The sequence below is a fragment of the Cryptomeria japonica genome, chromosome 10 (assembly GCF_030272615.1).
Source record: "Cryptomeria japonica chromosome 10, Sugi_1.0, whole genome shotgun sequence".
Taxonomy (NCBI): Eukaryota; Viridiplantae; Streptophyta; class Pinopsida; order Cupressales; family Cupressaceae; genus Cryptomeria; species Cryptomeria japonica.
Window position 1 is genome coordinate 199,349,228 of NC_081414.1, and position 18,005 is coordinate 199,367,232.

The 18,005-nt window shown below is 34.7% G+C and overlaps 1 pseudogene; it reads left to right on the forward strand.

Moving 5' to 3' along the window:
* The first annotated feature begins 510 nt into the window (after positions 1 to 510).
* On the forward strand, positions 511 to 16,771 carry LOC131053810 (homocysteine S-methyltransferase 2-like; annotated as a pseudogene).
* Positions 16,772 to 18,005: the final 1,234 nt, after the last annotated feature.

Sequence of the window (18,005 nt, forward strand, 5' to 3'; positions counted from 1 at the left end):
TTTATAAAAAATTAATAATTTTTATTTCAGTCTAAATCATATCGGCATCTAGCACAAAATAAATATTTTTTTTCTTTAATAAACTCATCTCACCCACTGTATTGGATCAGTATTGGATCAGTGCAATGGATATTCCCATAAAATTCCATTCCATTTTTCATAGTACGAGAGTTGAAAAAGTTTCCAGAAAAAACTCTATATGAATTGTTTTGACTTCTTCTGTATCATACAGCACAAGAAAAGGTAAATAGAATAACAGGGAAGTTGATGGATTTACGAATAGAAAAACAAACGGCCGTGACCCTGTATAGTCCAACCTCGTCACTGGCATCACCATCTTGTTACATTTGATCAGACGTCATTCAATTTAAAAAATCAATTCGGTAACCCTACCATTGTGGAGTTTTCAAGGTGCACAGTCTCTACCTTCTCTGCTCGGCTTAAATTTGTTCTTTGTTGCTGCAAATAAACATTGGACAATCTGATCTGGTTGGATTTTTTTTATTTGCGATGAAGTTTGGAAGCGGGGAAAAGTTGAAGGTGTTGGAGGAGTTTCTGCAAAAGGCAGGAGGTTTCGGTATTATCGGTGGAGGACTTTCCACGCAACTGGAGATTCATGGAGCAGATCTCAATGATCCACTCTGGAGCGCTAAATGCCTCATTACTACTCCTCAACTCATTCGTCAGGTATGAATATTCAGTGAGTGTTTAATTTTGCATTTAATTTTATGTTTTTCAACATTTGAGAATTTCAAGTTTAAATTTTTTCTTTTTCTTTTTTAAATTAAAGAGTTAAAGGATTGTTGCAATTGTTTTCTGGATTTAATTGTGTAAGTAATTTTTATATGGATGTTTCCATTTCACTCAGAATCATCATTGGGAATGAAAAATAATATTTGTAAGAGGAAATTTATTTATACAGTTGAATTTAAAAAAACATAGATGTAGAAATCTCACAAATCTAATTGTAAGAATTATTTTTTGTTTTTATGAATCAAGAGTCTTATAGATTTTTTTTTTTTTGCATTTTCTGTTTCTCATGTTTAAAGAGTTCTAAGGATTTTTTTTTCATTGATTTTAGAGATGTAAAGGATTGTTACAATTTGCCAAAAAAAACCCATCGGATAATTTTCAAATGTAGACTCCACAACTGCTATCAAAGGAAGAAGACAAAATTTTCCAAAAACCTGTGCCAAATCCCATGAGCCAAAAAACCTTCCTGCCAAAAAAGAAAGTATCAAAAAACCTTTGGAAAAACACTATTGTATCAAATACCATGAGCTCGAACTCTCCTCCAGACAAGGAACATGAATACTTGAAATGAAAGGGGAAAGCGAGAATAATTATCATCATAAAATTTTACATCAACATTACTCAATAAAATCATATAACTATTGTTGCAAACCTTCCCATACTCTAGAAGGAATTTCCTCAAAACCCACCTCTCGCTGATTAGCATTGCTATCAATGGCTAAATTTGCCAAAAAAAACCGCAATCTTTTTCATAACATATTGAATAATCACCATAGAATCACCTTCAATTATTAAGTCCTTAATTTCCAAAGAGATTGCCATATCCAATCCAAAAGACAAAGTATGAAATTCCGCATAATTGTTAGTTTTAAAACCAATAGCATGACACTTAGCTCGAATAAAATTTGCATTGTGATCATAAATTACCATTCCTACCCCAGCCGGCCCAGGGTTACCACGAGAGGCCCCATCGATTTTATTCTATTTTTTAATATTTTTATTTTTGATGATTTTACAGATGTAAGCACTATTTTTTTTCATTTTGTTTTTCCTAATTCAAGAGTTGTATTTTCATGATTGAATTGTAAGGTTTAATTTTTTGTATTTTGAAATTATGAGTTTTAAGTATTCATTTTTCAATGGGGATGTGGGATTGGAGTATCTGATCAGTGAGGATTTTAGAATTTACATTTTTCATTTGATTTTTGGTAGAATTTGCAGTTGTATGATTGTTTTTTTGGTATTAATTGTGTATATTTTTAATTGACATTTCAGATTATGTTCAGTAGAGTGATATATGTCACGAATATAATCTGAAATGTTGATTAAAAATATACACAATTAAAATAAAAAACAATCATAAAATTCTTCATAGACTGTAGAAAACTCATACCAACTAAAATTTACAGTATTATACTTAATAGAAAACATAATAGAATATTCCATGGAATTTGTGACCCGTTATAATTTGAAGTAGCTTGTAAAATTTAACTTGTGTCACATGATGACAAGATGCAACTAGAGAAGGATCAAAAGATAGTATTCCAAAGCTGTCGGTGATGTTAGTACAGGATATTAATGGCTTTTAAATTATAGAAAGCCTGTATGCATACATGCTCGACCAGGCTCATAATGTATGACTTTGAGACTACTGGTGATGTTAGTACCAGCGAGGATAGAAGTAAATCATATCACAGGGTAACAATCACAAAGGTTGCCGGTTTCAGTTTGGGCTCAGGTTCACATTTGAGTTCGAGGGTTTGGTTTGTGGGTTCAGGGTTTCAGCAAATTTTTTTTAGAGGTTGGTTGCATTTATTAAAAAAACATATAAAAATCAGATATATATATATATTTGTAGTCGTAATTAGGTTCAAAATACACCACCATATTAATAGTCAAATATTAGTCAAACTTGAACGTCATGATATATATTAAACTTTAAAGTTAAAAAATAATAAAAATGTGAAGTGTCAACAATCAGCCATCAATGACTTGGTCAAATATCATATGAGTCATCAAAAATATCATCATCATCCATATTCGATAACTATCTTCCTGTAGGTCATCTAGCTTGGGTTTGATTGACATGACAATCATTTGTGATTATGAGCTCTACAAACTGTAGTCTCAATAGACTATGAATAGCATTTCATAGATAACAACTTGATGACTATCATATCCATGGCTCTTCTTAGATCATTGTGATACATACGATATTCTTCATAGAACACTATGATCTCTCTTTTTAGTGCGCTTGAGTTGGAGTAGTACTGGGATGGGTGATTTCTTGGGAAGGCCCAATGCTTCACTTCTACGAGCATCATCTAGATGCTATGAGTGCTAAGTGTACCATTCATTGTCATGAGAGATGAGCTCTTGTGAACCACTACTTGTGAAACATGGATCGTTGAGTTTGACTTGAAAACTACACAATTGAATCCTGATACAAGTACCATAGTTTTGAATCGCACTTAATGATCCATCATCAAGAAGAAGAGAGTGATCCAAAATGTTGAAAAAAAAAAAACGCAATCGATTCCAGAAGCAAAAGACTGGAAACTTATGCCAACTATCGTTGTATATTCTATGTTTCATTCCTCTGATTTCATGTATTCACTACTGCTTGTTTCAAATACTTAGGTTCACGAAGAATATCTTGAAGCTGGTGCTCAGATCATAATAACAGCATCATATCAGGTCTGGGCTTGTAATATTTACTATAAGTACATTCTTTAACTGTTCATTCCTTTTTGCTCTTACCTGGCACCTATTCTTTCATTTATGGCTGTTGGGTTTTGATTATAAACAGGCAACCATTCAAGGTTTTGAATCAAAAGGGTTGTCTACCATTGAGGGAGAAGCTCTATTGCGTAGGAGTGTTGAGTTGCTTGCGAAGCACGTGACAATTTTTGGAAAAAATGTCCAGAGATTTCAGATGGTAGTGTTGAGTATGCAGACATTCCAAATTTTCAGCCTATACTAGTGGCAGCTTCTGTGGGAAGTTATGGAGCATATTTGGCAGATGGCTCTGAATACAGGTAGGAGATTATTAATAATCATATATATATTTGTTTAATGAACTTCACTAGTTAATTTTGGCAAATACCGTTGGGAGACAAAAAAAATTGATGTACAAATATAAGTTGGTCATGCTGCCGAAATATCTTACTTGCAGAGAAGATTATGGACCTGGTATGACCCTTCAGAATTTAAAAGCTTTCCATCGAAGACGAGTGCAAGTTCTTGCAGATTCAGGAGCTGATTTAATAGCTTTTGATTTAATAGCTTTTGAAGCAATACCGAACAAGCTAGAGGCTCAGGTATACCATCAAAATCTTAAAATTGATCATTTTGCTTCATGTTACAATTTTACCTAATTCTCCTCTTAAGATTAACTAACCCGGCTTGCAGTCAAGAATCAACTTGGTGCAGAAGCACCAAGTGAACCAAGTGTACCTCTTGGTTCCAATGACCTATATGGGGTCAAATACGAACATTTTTAATTATAGATGGTTTCTTGTGTTAAATAAGGTCTAATGAGATCAATAGCATGGTAATAAGGTCATTTGACCATTCATGTAACCAAGTTGTCTAGTTGGTCCTAAGAAGGTTTTGATTTGGAAAATACTTTGCAAAATGGGTCAAATTGATGTAATAATGTACAATTTGGGTTCTAAAGGTCCTTTCATGTCTATTTGGACCTATTTGTGTCATTAAAATATCATAGGTTCGGTCTAGGAGTTAAAATTGGCAAAATTGCTCCCATTGTCAAAAATGCTTAAAGCAATTTTTGCATTATAAGAGAAATTAGGAGTTTGTTTGTTAAAACAATTACAAAAGTTGGTTGTAACTGATGAGGAGGCTTATAAAACCTATAAAAAGGCCTATCCTCGTTCATTCATGGTTGTTGTTGATATATGTGAAGAAAAATCAATAAAAATTGAGAAATTCCTGCACTAAATTCTGGAAATCACCATATTACAGTCTGTTCATGCTCTTGGTTCGCCATTAAAACTCATTGATCGACCTTTCTAACTGATTTTGAATTGAAGGGGAATGAATTTAGTTTCTTGTGCCTTTTGTTTCATTTTATTTGATCAAGTATTGAAGGAGAAATCATAATTTTTTTGTGAAAACTGCCAAAACCCTGCCTAGGGTTAACCCGTTTTGGTAAAACAAGCATATCTTTTGTTTTAACTGTTGGATCTTTCTAAAACTTTGGGAAAAGTTCTGTATCTAACCTATCTACAATATGACCGGAGAGATTGGATTGATTTTCAATATGTAAAAAGTTATTGATGACTGTTCATGACTGCATTTTCTTGCTCCCTGGAATTGGACAGGGTACTTTCAATTGTTGGCATGTATACTCATGAATGCACGTTATATATGGCTATGGAAGGAACTTGGAGATAGTATTTAAGTTGTTTTCAAACCATCACACTATGGTTCTATGGTGTTTGGAGAAAGAAAAAAGCCTAAATCATGACTGTCCCCATCTTGCACATGACTGTCCTAAAGTTGATGTTTGTCCCATGAATAGAATTGAGACAACAAAGAGTTGTAATGTTGCCTTGGGTGATTTGAGGGGGTTGAGTCAAGTATTTTGTAAATGGAAGGGAGTCTCCATAATATCTCTATGGTTTGGTGTGTGTCTAATGGGCATGAAGAGTTGTGTGAGTAATTCATTGGTAGTCCTCATTAGGAAAGGCCTAGTGTTGTTGGCCATTGAGGGAACCTATCATGTATGGAGTTGAAATATTTGATATTGGGTCTTAACATGTTGTTGTGACCTATTTAAGGTATGTTCCATGATTGGATGAGGTTTGTGGAGTAGAAGTGTGTCATTGGTGGGCTAAAGCACATTGAATGGGGTTAGTAGCCTAAAGTGAGTTTGTGAGTTTGTGAGTTTGAAACCTCTTGACTTAGGTGAGTTAGGAAAAGGACCTCCCTAAGTGGTTGAGATTGGTGGATGCTCCGCATCACAACTGGCCCTATAACTTGTTCTGTATCTGGCACTAGGTAAACCAAAGTACATATGCTACAATATTTGTTTCTCATACGGAGATCAAGGTTTCAACCTCATAACTTCCCATGGATTAGTTATAGAGAATCCTGGAACATCCTTGTTACACTTCTACCAAATGTTAGAACAACCTTGGCTTGACTGTTAAATCTGCTTTGTGTTCCCATTTTTTGCAATGTAGCATCTAAAGGTTGAGAGGGGAGCAGACAAATAAACAGATATGGAAGTTTATATTAATCACAATAAGATATTGCATAAACTATCTGACTTCTTCTCTTTCCAAACAAACACCATTACATTCTGACTCACAATTTCTACAGCTGCGTAGCTTCTTACACCTTCTTACAGCTCTGCAGAGCTGAACTCTTGAGAGAGTGCTTGCCAAAATACAAAGCCATATAATATATAGAAAACTAAACACTCACGGAAGAGGGAGAAGATTACATAAAATGATATATCTCATGTTACCCAGAGAGTGTGAGAAACCTGCTGATGGAACAGCGAACATGTAGGAGCGATTAAGATAAAATCCATTCGAATCCGTGCCAAGATTTGTTTTCAATGCTGCAGATATGGAGGATACTGAGATGATAGGAACAGCTGAGGAGGTTTGTTGAGTAGTTAGGAGTATAATTCCAACAGCATCCCTTGGTGTGAATTGAGTCTTTGGCATGATTTGGAAGACAGCTTTTGCATTAACTCTTTCATTGGGGGAGTAATCTCCCATTTCCCATTAGTTGAGTTGGGAAGTCGATTCCTCTCCCATTCTTCATTTGATGAAAATTTTGGTGACAAATGTTGGCATGAACCCTGCATCTATCTTCACCCTCTCTAATTTGGTTGTCACACCGAGGTTCGGCTTTGAATTTCACTTTAGTACGAAGTTGTTGGTGGGAGATTTGTCATCCTCTTAATGCATATTTTGTTTTTTAAGGGTTGCTGTGACTTAGGTGCAAGTTGAGTAACACAGAAGTTGGTGCTGTTTAGGACTCGATCAATTTCACACTTTTCATTGCCCTTGGCATTGAAGTTTTGCTAAGAGTTTTTTTAAGACTCGAGCCAGAAATTTTACTGTGTTGATCTGTTCTGGAGCAGGCCTCCCCACTTCACTATTGGTCCATAATTAGCACCCTAACTTATTAGATAGTCCTCAATCAGCCTGGTTATTGATTAGAAGTTGTTAATCTTTACAGTTCACTTGATGGTGAGGAAACTTGTATGCGAACTGTAGGGCTGAAACTTTTTTGATTCTGCAATTACCATCTATGACTATTGTTGAGGCTAATAGCTTTTATTTGATACATAACCTAGTTTATTTAAATTTATCTGAAAAGTATTGTTAATTTAAACTTTTTACATGAATGGGCAAGCTTTTGATTTGTAACTAAATTTGGATGCGTGTTCACTGTTTTTATAAAATATTTATTAATTTTATTCTATATAGAAAACGAATGGAATTATAAAATCTTTATGTTGATAAGCATTTTCTATCCTATGTAATGGGAATTCACAACGTCTCTTACAAAATGGGACGGAATTAAGTATTGCAGAGTGAAACTGATTGGAATTTTATGTAAACGTCATGACATGAACCTTCATTTGAGCATAATATGGATTTCTACCTTGCCTTCCAGAATAACATGGACTTACACATTTTAAACTATGTTGCCCCGGCCTTCAAATATGGGGAAAAAGGGTAATGGATTGTTGGGCATGTGTGGAGGAAATTGAAGTATTAGTCAATTCGTATGCAGTTATGTACATAAATTAGCAACTGACATAGTCTAAAGTAAAAGGGTAATGGATTGTGGGGCATGTCTGGAGGAAATTGAAGTATTAGTCAATTCGTATGCAGTTATGTACATAAATTAGCAACTGACATCGTCTAAAGTAAATATAGATTTGCGAGAAATCTTGAAATTGTTGCCAAGTTATGTAATTCGATCGAGCAAGAAGACAGAATGGTATCCACATACAATTGCCATAGTTACTATCAATTACTTTGATGTCAAAGAACTAGCATGAATATTGTAATGAAGATGAATTAAAATACTTAAAGTTGACTGTTTGTGACAGTAATCAACAGTTAATAATGGAATTATGCTCTCAGAAATCATGGATGCATTGTTTTATTGTAATTGATACAAAATTATATCCAAGAGAATCATGTAAAGAAGTAAAACATAGAAAGTTACACTGTAAGCAGTTATCTGTCATATCAGGATGCGTGCTGTTAATTTCATATACTCTCAGAAATGGTCAGGATAAATCATAATGCTTCCTGTCAGGCTGTATGTTTTTGGGCATTCTACTATGTGTTTGGTTTTATGGTCACAAAGAAGCCAAAAAAGCCTTTTGCGTTGGGAATATTGAGCTACACTGGCAAAGGTGGAATGTCAAGCATTCTTGGAAGTTGGAACATCTGAGACTGAACTCAAGATGTCACTTCACTCCTGGGGCGTTAAGAAACGTAGAATGTGTCACAAACTACTTAGAACATGTTTCTGTGTAGCACAGATTGTTAGTATTAAGTAACACATTGGTGGTTAAGCACTCCTTGTTTGTTATTTTATTTATAAAATGCTTTTGTTTCCAGATTTTTGAACCATGTGAACAGTTGTAACTATTTTAAATGTAAGGGAACATTAATGACATTTTAGCTGTCATTTAGATCATATGTAGCTAAGAAGGGATTATTTTCTGACTGTTTGTATCAACAGGCTTTGCCTTTTTATAAAATAATTGCATAAGAATTGTTGTTATTTCAGGCTTATGTTGAATTACTTGAAGAAGATGATATCCAAGTGCCAGCTTGGTTTGCTTTCAACTCCAAAGATGGTGTGAATGGAGTGAGTGGCGACTCAGTGACAGAATGTGCTTCCATTGCTGATTCGTGTAAAAAGGTGGTTGCAATTGGTATCAATTATACTGCACCTCGTTTTATTCATGGATTGATCGTTTCCATTAAGAAGGTAATATCACATTTCTCTAATTAATTGACGAGGATCTCTTTGTTTTGTAAATTTTCATATGACGCTAATGAAAAATCAACATGGTCTTTGGTATTCCGTACAATTTGACAAAGATTTTATTTTTTCTTCCTGAATAATTAATAATATTAGATTGACGGATCTTTCCCATAAAATGACACACTGAATCATATTTATCCAATTTTTAGAACTTGAGAGGACCTTCTCCAGATGGAAAGTAACTACAGTGCCTATAGTAGATTCTCCAAGATTTTAAATAAAATTCATTTTCTAGTTTTACTAGTAAATTTATAACCATTACGAAATACTTTGCTAGATTTATGGAATGTCCTTATGAAGAAACTACGAGTACAAATAACTCTGAGTTGTGAAGACAAACCAATTTTTAATGTTTTAACTGCCGATCCAGCAAGATTAGACAATTTTGGGAGGAAAAAAATAACTCCGTATTATTGTGAATCTTGCCATTTTTATAGAAAAGGAAACCCTGTCTTATATTCAGATGAATTCTTACAGATACGCTTGCTCCACAAATAACTCTATTTTAACTAAAGGAATCTTTGGCCACTGAATGGACTTACTTGTTTTGTTGTCATGAAGCAGTCTTTCGTAAAGCAATCTTTAGCCTTTCTTTGGCCATTGAATGGATTTATTTGCTCTGTCATTCGAAAGCAATATTTAACCTTTCCAAAAATTTATTTTCATGCTTTATTATTGTTATAGATATGGCTCTTTACAGCCAAATTGCCGCTGTAGTGGTCACGAGTGTGTGAACTGATTTCAGACTTTTCCCTCAAAATAGTTTTGTCAGTAAATAGTTAAAAAACTGGAAATTTTTGGCCGCGAGCAATCGCAGATCAACTCGCCGCCGGGGTTTGATTATAATTCTCCGCGCTTTTGTCTGCAAAAATCGCCAGAATTGCGCTTCTCGCCGAAAACTCGCGCGACACAAAAAACTCGTCGAACGTTTTGAGATAAATAATGGTTGCCATCTTATTTATTTCATTCATCTTTTTCTTCTTCGGACTTCAAGTCCAAGATCAATTTCAAGTGTAAGTCCAGGTTCAATTCCTAGTCCTACTTCTACAAGGAAGGTAAGAAGATTTAGTGATATTTATTAGAGGAGTGCAAATCAAATAATGTAGAAAATTCAATAGGTGAGACTGAATTTTCCTTTATTAGCCAAGGCTGATTTTGAACCATCATGTTTTGAAGATGCATGTACTATTGAAGTTTGGGTGCAAGCAATGAAAGAAGAGATGGATTCCATCCATAAGAATGATATTTGAGAGTTGACAAAGCTTCCACATGACAAGAAGAAGATTGACACCAAATGGGTCTACAAGACCAAGTTTAACAATGATGGGAGTGTTGAAAATATTGCTTATTATAGAAATATTACAAATCACGAACCACAATTCTTATTGGGGAGATGCAGTTGCTACATCAGTATACATCTTCAATTGAAATCCCACTAGTGCACTCGAGAAGATGACTCCTTATGAAGTTTGGTATGGGAAAAAGCCTAATGTTAATCATTTCAAATTTTTTGGTTGTTTGGCTTATGTGCATGTTCCTTGATCAGAATAGACAAAAGTAGATACCAAAAGTGAGTCATGTATTTTTATTGGGTATAGTGAAAAAAGTAAGGTATAGATTGTATAATCTCATGACTAATAAGCTATTATCTCAAGAGATAATTTTTGAAAATATTGCAAATCACGAACCCTTACTAACATCATACTGCTAGGGCGTGATTTTTAGAGCATATTTTCGCTAGCAGGTTCTAAACATGTACTGTAGATAGACAAACAATCCAGACCTCGACTCCTTATCTAAGCTATTCCTTTGTCACTAAGTAAAGTAATAGTTGGAAGCATCCCTGTGCAGACAAGGAAGTAAAGAACAAAATGTTAAGCATCTAGTTGATATTCTGGTCATGAAAAGAAAAGAAAAAGTTCCAAAGACAAAAACTGTTAATTCGTTTCTTTAACTCTTCATATTGTGAAATTTCCCATCACTAAGCATTCCTACTGTACAAACATAACATATAACTTACTGTTTCAAAGGTTCCTTTTTTTACTCCAGCTGCTGGGTCCTCTGGTGAAAATGGCAGTAGCTGTGGTTCATCACATAACCTTATTAGAAGAAAGTTGGTCATATTTCCCGTAGTTAAGGAAGAGAAAAAAGATTGGAAAGATAAATACAGTCCCTCAATCGGGTGGCAGATGACAAAAGTTACAGGTTTTAATGAGGGAAATGGATAATTATCCAGGGCAATTATTTTCTTAGAATTAGTTTTTTCGTTTTTAAAGTAGGGAATTAGAATTGTAAGAATTAGGAGAGTCCATTTACTATTCAAAAATAGAGTGAGCATTTTAGTATTTACAATTAGTTTTCAATTCCTAATTATAGAAAGGAGCTTGGAGCTTTTTCTTGAAGGCAGTTCTTAAGAATTATAAATCTCAATTTGAAGTTTGTAGATTGCTCTGTGCTGTCCGTGCATCCATTCGATAGCTTTTTTGAGAACATAATATTAAGGAGATACTAGTGCTGCATTTACATTAGTGCTTCTAGTTGTCACTTTTCTATGTGAGGAAAGCTATTTCACAAATTATAAATTTTAGAGGAATTTTACCTAGGAGGGAACACGTAATACTTTGCACCAGGAGTTTTATGAGGGCATTCAAATTTCTTTAGTCATATGTTTATGGAAAATAAGCTACATAGATCTTCAATGCCTCTTTCTTTTAGTGATTGAAAAAGAGAGACAAGCTTAGTCTCGCTTTTGTTCATTTCTTATTGCAATTTGCTTTTCTAGTTATTGCTTGCAATTTGCTTTGAGTTTTTTTTAGAGCTAATGAAGAAGGTGTGAATGCACACCCCACTGTAGTTAGCTTATCCAGATGGGTTCCCTGTTTAATTCTTGTGGGTTTTCTGGGATATTTCAAAGGTTGAAAGATGTTAAAATTTATTAATACAACAATGTTGAATTTCAATTCCAAAACAAGGCGAGTCAAACACTCCGAATTCTGTTAGGTCAATTAACTCTTCATTCCAAAACAACGGAAGACTGATACTCTAGATGCTTTTAGGTCAACCTTTATGTAGTACAGTCTACAACATTATTTCGAAAACCATAGCTCATCAAATTCAGTTGTTGTTGACTAATTTGATCTTAATAAATCAATTAGCCATTTTTCTTAGAAGGAAGATTAAAAGAGAATATTATTTATGTACAATAAATTATTCACTGTGCAAAGCAATAAGAGTGAAGGAGTAATTCTAAAATTGGATATGGCTAATGTCTTTGACTCTTTTAACTTGCTATGTTTGTGGCACATTCTTGTGGCATTTAGCTTGTCATAGAACTTAAAGAATGGATTTTCTGTCGTGTTACTAGCCCTACATTTTCAGTCTTAATTAATGGGTCAGCAGGATTACTATCTCATTATTTGATGGGTGGTTAGAGAAGAAGACGCTTTACCTGTATATCTCTTTAACTTGTGTGTGATGGATCAACTCACCTGTCAATAGAAGTCGGTGCAACATAAATTATATGTTCACCATGGTAAGGGGTTATCTACCTTCCAAAATTTTTATGGCACTCTTCCCTTGTCAACAATTATCATCAGGGAAGTTATACAGGTCAAATCAGATTGAGCGTCTATCATGCTGACTCGCGTCAGTTGATCAGTTTAGAAAAGTTCCAGGTATTTCTTCATACAATAGTTAGAAGAAAGCAAGCTTTCCTCAGAATTTTGTGGTTCTAGGAGTTATAATTTCCCACAAAACATGTAATGCATCTGATCAATATTAAGCCCTTAACTCCTCTAGCTTTCTTGGAGAATGTGTACCTGGATGCTATCCTGAATCTATTCCGAAGAACCTTAACAAATGAGGTGTAGAATTGATTTGATAAGCTTATCTGAACAGTTGATCCATTCATTCTAGCCTCCATGGGCTCTTTTATTAGTTCCTTATGTACTTTGACATTGCCAGACCTTATGACATCAACATTGCATCCATATAGAATATGAAGCCTTGTGAGTTGGAAACCAACTCCAACTTTGCTAGAAGGCTTACTGAAACTGTCCACGCATGTGATGTTCCCATGTTAGATGTCCCATCATATGACTTGTTTATTATACGTTTTCTGAGGCCAAATGATTCACTAGAAGCTGTAAGAACAAATATAAAATGAATTTTTTTGTGCTCATTCAAGGGCAAAGCCTTTCCAATCTAGATCTAGAACTAGGTTAAGAATATCAATCCCAAATAATGATTGTTGGACCCATATTGGTTGAACCTTTCTTATGAGTAGATACCTAGATTGAATTTGACGAAGAATCACCTGATAATCAGCCATGTTTTTTAAATAATCCTATGCTCAACTATGAGTGGGATAAGGCAACCAAGAGGAAAAAGAGACAATGAGCTTAAAGAAAGGAATTTTGGATTTCTTGTCTGGTGCTTTAGATGAAGTGACTGACTAGCATCCTCAGAATTCTCTTGTTTTCAAGCCTTCTGTCAAGAATCAAGACCATTAATAATGCTGAGCCTAGTTCCTTTAGGGGCCAGCCTCCTGTAAAATTCATTAGGATGGTTGAGATTGTAAGCGTAAAATGAGGGGAGAATTTTCCCAAAGTTCCTAACAGTGCAGAGTAGAAACAACTAGTTCATACTTGTTAATAGTTCCATCAATGGTAGATTTTCATTTAACCTGGCCTCAAAATACAGAGGCAAGACTTTATTTAGTGCTTAGGAGTGTTGGTTATGGATTTATTATCTTGAAGAATATACTTTCCTCTTGGAAACCTTGGAAGGTTCATTTCCTTAATTGAATTCTCCCTATTTATCTTTGGCCCTCCCAGCTCATTAGTTGACATGAGTGGCAAGTTTTCTATTGCTCATAAAAGCAGCTATGAAGTATTCCAAAAATTGGAAGTACAAAGTTGATGAAGGTTCTTATCTGAATACTATTTTAGGTGCGGTTAGGTTTTCTCCATTTACAATCTACAAAGTTGGTTTCCCCAGCCTTTGGCAAACCCATCACAACCCCTTAAGACAAATATTTCGATCACGTTTCATGGAATTTTTTTGTAAATCTGTACTCATAAAATCCTTTTAGCATGTTCAAGATTTAGGATCATGTGTAGTTACATGTTTGAAAAGATTCGGTTCCTTCATGGCATGATTAACATTGGAAGAATGGTGCACTTCCTCCTCCTTCCACGGTCTCCCACACAATTCTCGTCCCCTTATCCATGTAATGGATCTGGTCAGATAGGTCTTTCCCAAGTTCATCTTTAAAAACCATTTATCGACCCATTGAGGTTGTTCTCCTTGGTGTTCATGATTCAACACACGTGCCAGCTTCTCATGATGATGAATCCACCGAGTTGGATATTGACTTGGATGTTTGATTTACTGCATGCAAGAGTATGTTCCCCAGGATTCCTGTTCAATGGATCTGAGTGCGAGAGAGTCAAATTGAAACAGTTAATTCAGCTAAGTTACAGCACACGTTACAACCTCTGTGGTTGTCCTTGTAGGTTCCTTAATTAAAGGCATTATATTAATGGCTCATTCAATTAGATAATTTGTGTGTTGATGTAGATTATGTTGGAAAACATTTTATCAGATTTTGGTGCCAAAGTTTGATACAGTTTAGGAGCTGATGCTGGAACTGCACCATTAGATGAATGGTCCATTGTTTTCTCTAGCATCATGCTCCATTCCCTCCAAATTATTTATCATATTAAGGCAGTCACTATTTGTAATTATATCTTACCGTCTAGCTTACATGACTGCTATCAAGGTTGTGTATAAGCTATTTATTACTTTTGGGCTTCTGCACAAATTCTCTTTATATAGATTCCTTTGTGTGTCAAGCTTAACAGCTATATTTGTAATGTCCTTAATATGACACTACTAATGGATGTATGATTAATGTGTGGTTGATGTTTTTAATATTTGCCACTTGTGGTGTAGTATTAGAAGAAAATGTTGAAGTCTGCATTTTTGTCATCTACTTCATTTATTGATATACATTTCTATTTTGCAACTGTTGTTCTTTTTGTATGTTCATAAATTAAAGTTTCCACATGCCTGAAATAGGGATCCCACCTTGTATCCTGTAAAATGAGTCTAATCCAGTGCTTATTGTTTGTCTTGTTGATGGATAGGTTACTGAGAAACCAATACTCATTTATCCGAATAGTGGAGAAACATATGATGGTGACCGTAAGGAGTGGGTGGTAAGCTCTTCTTGATATTTAATTATGTTGGATTAACTTTATTACAATTTCTTCAACATGCATCTTACTAGCATGCCAAAATGTTGCAATTGTAGACATGATCTCGGTGTGACTCATCTAAAAGATATATAATATGTGATGACAAATTAGAGTACAATTTTAATTCTAGGAATCAAACAAATCTAAAATTTATTTAAAATATGATAACAAATTAGAGTAGAGTTTTATTGTTGGGAATTAACCAAGTTCACAAGTGACAAGATAGAATGTTAGAATGGGTTAAGCTCATCAGTTTTTGTTGAGATCTATTTAGTCAATGGTGTTACTTTGGTTAGGATACTTAAGACATAACTTTGCTTTTTTTTTTGTACAATTGTGCAGGGATCTACTAGGGTTTCTGATGTAGATTTTGTTTCATATGTACGGGAGTGGCAAGAACTTGGAGCTTCCCTTATAGGTGGTTGTTGTAGAACAACCCTTAATACCATCAAAGCAATTTCAAGGATTATGAATAAAAAACCTTCATATACACACATGGAGCATGTATGACGAACAATTTTTGAGATGTCCCAAAAGAATTATACACTTGATACAAACAACCCATAAAACATGGAAGCATCTTCAAGGAATATGACTAAAAGATCTTTTGCAAATTTCTCACTCAGTGCAATGGTCATATTTCAAGATGCCTATAATCAGTTAAAATTTAGTGCTAAGGTTGCTTGGCATGAATTGCAAATAGTAGCCTAAGTTGTTTTCAAGTAAGTTCAATCTAAAATTGTAGTTGGCTTGTAGTTGAAAATCTAGGCTCAACTTCATGTTATGTTTTTCTTTATTATGAAATAATAGTATGCAACTTATAATTAGGAGGAATCTATGATTATAAAGTTTCATGGAGGCTCAAAATAATCGTAACTATTTAGCAAGCTATTTAAGTTAAATTGTCCATTCCATAGTTCCACAGAGTTTTGTGACAAGGGGATGGGTTTTGGGGATTGGGAGACCAAGGGCCTAAGTTTGGGGATGGAAGTAGGGTGGCGACATTAATATTAGATATAGTACTTGAACAAATAGTTATTAAAAGATGTATACGAATTACAATTTTGAATTTACAATTGAAACTTTAGCAAATTAGTAAAATACTCAAATTTGAAATTTATATTATATTCAAGATTTCATAATGATGATTACAATGAATACAATGATCATATGATGTGAAAATAACAGATTGCCAAAATGGAGAAAGTGAGGGCTCTAATCATCCCCAAAGTAAAATTCATCATTAGGATTGTTGGACTCCACATGGTCAAGCTCCACCAAACTAATACCAGCTAGCCTTGCTTGTGTAATTGTTGCATCCTCATCAATCCATTTTGCATCCTTAGGTTCCACATCCCATCATTCTATTGGGCTCTTTGTACAAAAGTGGCTTGCAATAAATGAGAAGCAAAACACTATATACAACCACAAACTTCTCTGCTCTCCTAGAGGTAAGTTTGTTCCTCTTAAGAGAGTGGATGAAGCCATAAGTAGACCAATTCCTCTTAGTAATTGAAGAACTAGAAACTTTAGATAGCAATCAAATGGCTAGAGTGGTAGTCAAAGAAAGCGGTCCATAGCATACAACCTAATGCTAGGGTTCAAATCACTGTGTAGAAACATGACATCAGTTTTGGGGTAAAAAGGTAGGAAATGGACCCGGGTGAGAGCTAAGATGGGACACATTAAAGTAGGGACACAAAAGGTGGTGTAAATTGTGCAAGGTTACAATTTATGATGTTACACCCTTATTTTTCTATATATTCAACACTCACTAGTTTATTGAGTCTTTTGCAATTTCTCATCTTGTCTCTATTTTTCTCTCATTTAAGATTACTCTTCATTTAGCTATTTTGACATTCGATCATTTGTTTCTTGGAGTTACATGAGATCTACAATTGATATAAGATCCTGGCTTGGTTCTCGCTTCTTGCAGAATCTAACATGGTATCAATGCCATGCTATCTACTATAGTTCATTTTGCTATTTGATTTTTTTGATATATTTGAAACTAATAGATAGATAATATTTTTGTTTATCAAAAACCTAATATGATCCTCTCCTGCATCCTCATATGACCTAGAGAATCAAAACAATTTAATGAAAAAATAAATATCTAGTTAATCTAGTTTATATACGTGTTCTTGAGAAATCTGGGTGATTGCAACTTTTTTATAACATGGAGGCATTTCAACATCTCCAGGGTATCCAGAAGGCTTGAGAAGGCCTGAGAATAACTCAATCTTCTAATCGCACGAGATGTAAAGTTTTTTAAGTCACTTGGTCACTATAGAGCTCATGAAAGGTTTGTAGAAGGTAATTGAAAATAGTCTAAAAATGAGCTTTAAAGAGCACTTTTGCAATAGGTATACTACCATTAATGTAGTAATCAAGTCAAGTATTCTCGCAGTCCCCATGAACCCAAAGTCTCAAAACGCAAGCCAAAGAGGCCAAGAGCAAGAAAGTGGAATGGACAAAGACCTTACGACTACATCCTAGAGTCCCCATGGGTTCTTAAAGCTCTAAAGAAACACAAACAAAAAAAAAGACAATGGGATGGGGACTTCGAGAAGAAAGATGATATTAGGATAAAGTCCCAAGGGTTGTTTGGAAGCTAAAGTCCTACAAACAAAACAAAACCAAAAAAAGGCAAAAAGGAAAGGAAAGGAAAGAAAGATGGGAAAGTAGGAACCGTAAAGACACTAGAACTAAGTCCCAGGTCCTTGTGGGACTTGAAATCCCAAAGGCACAAAAGCAAACCAAGGGGAAAAAAAGGAAAAGAGGAAGTAAATGGAAGCAAAAGGAAAGAAAGAAAAGGGGAGACCTATTTTGACAAGTGAAATGTGGGGTGTATGCAAGTCATAACAATTATTTCCTAATTATAGGTGCTAGGATTGAGCACAAAATCATACTGTAATAGATGAGACCCACATGAAT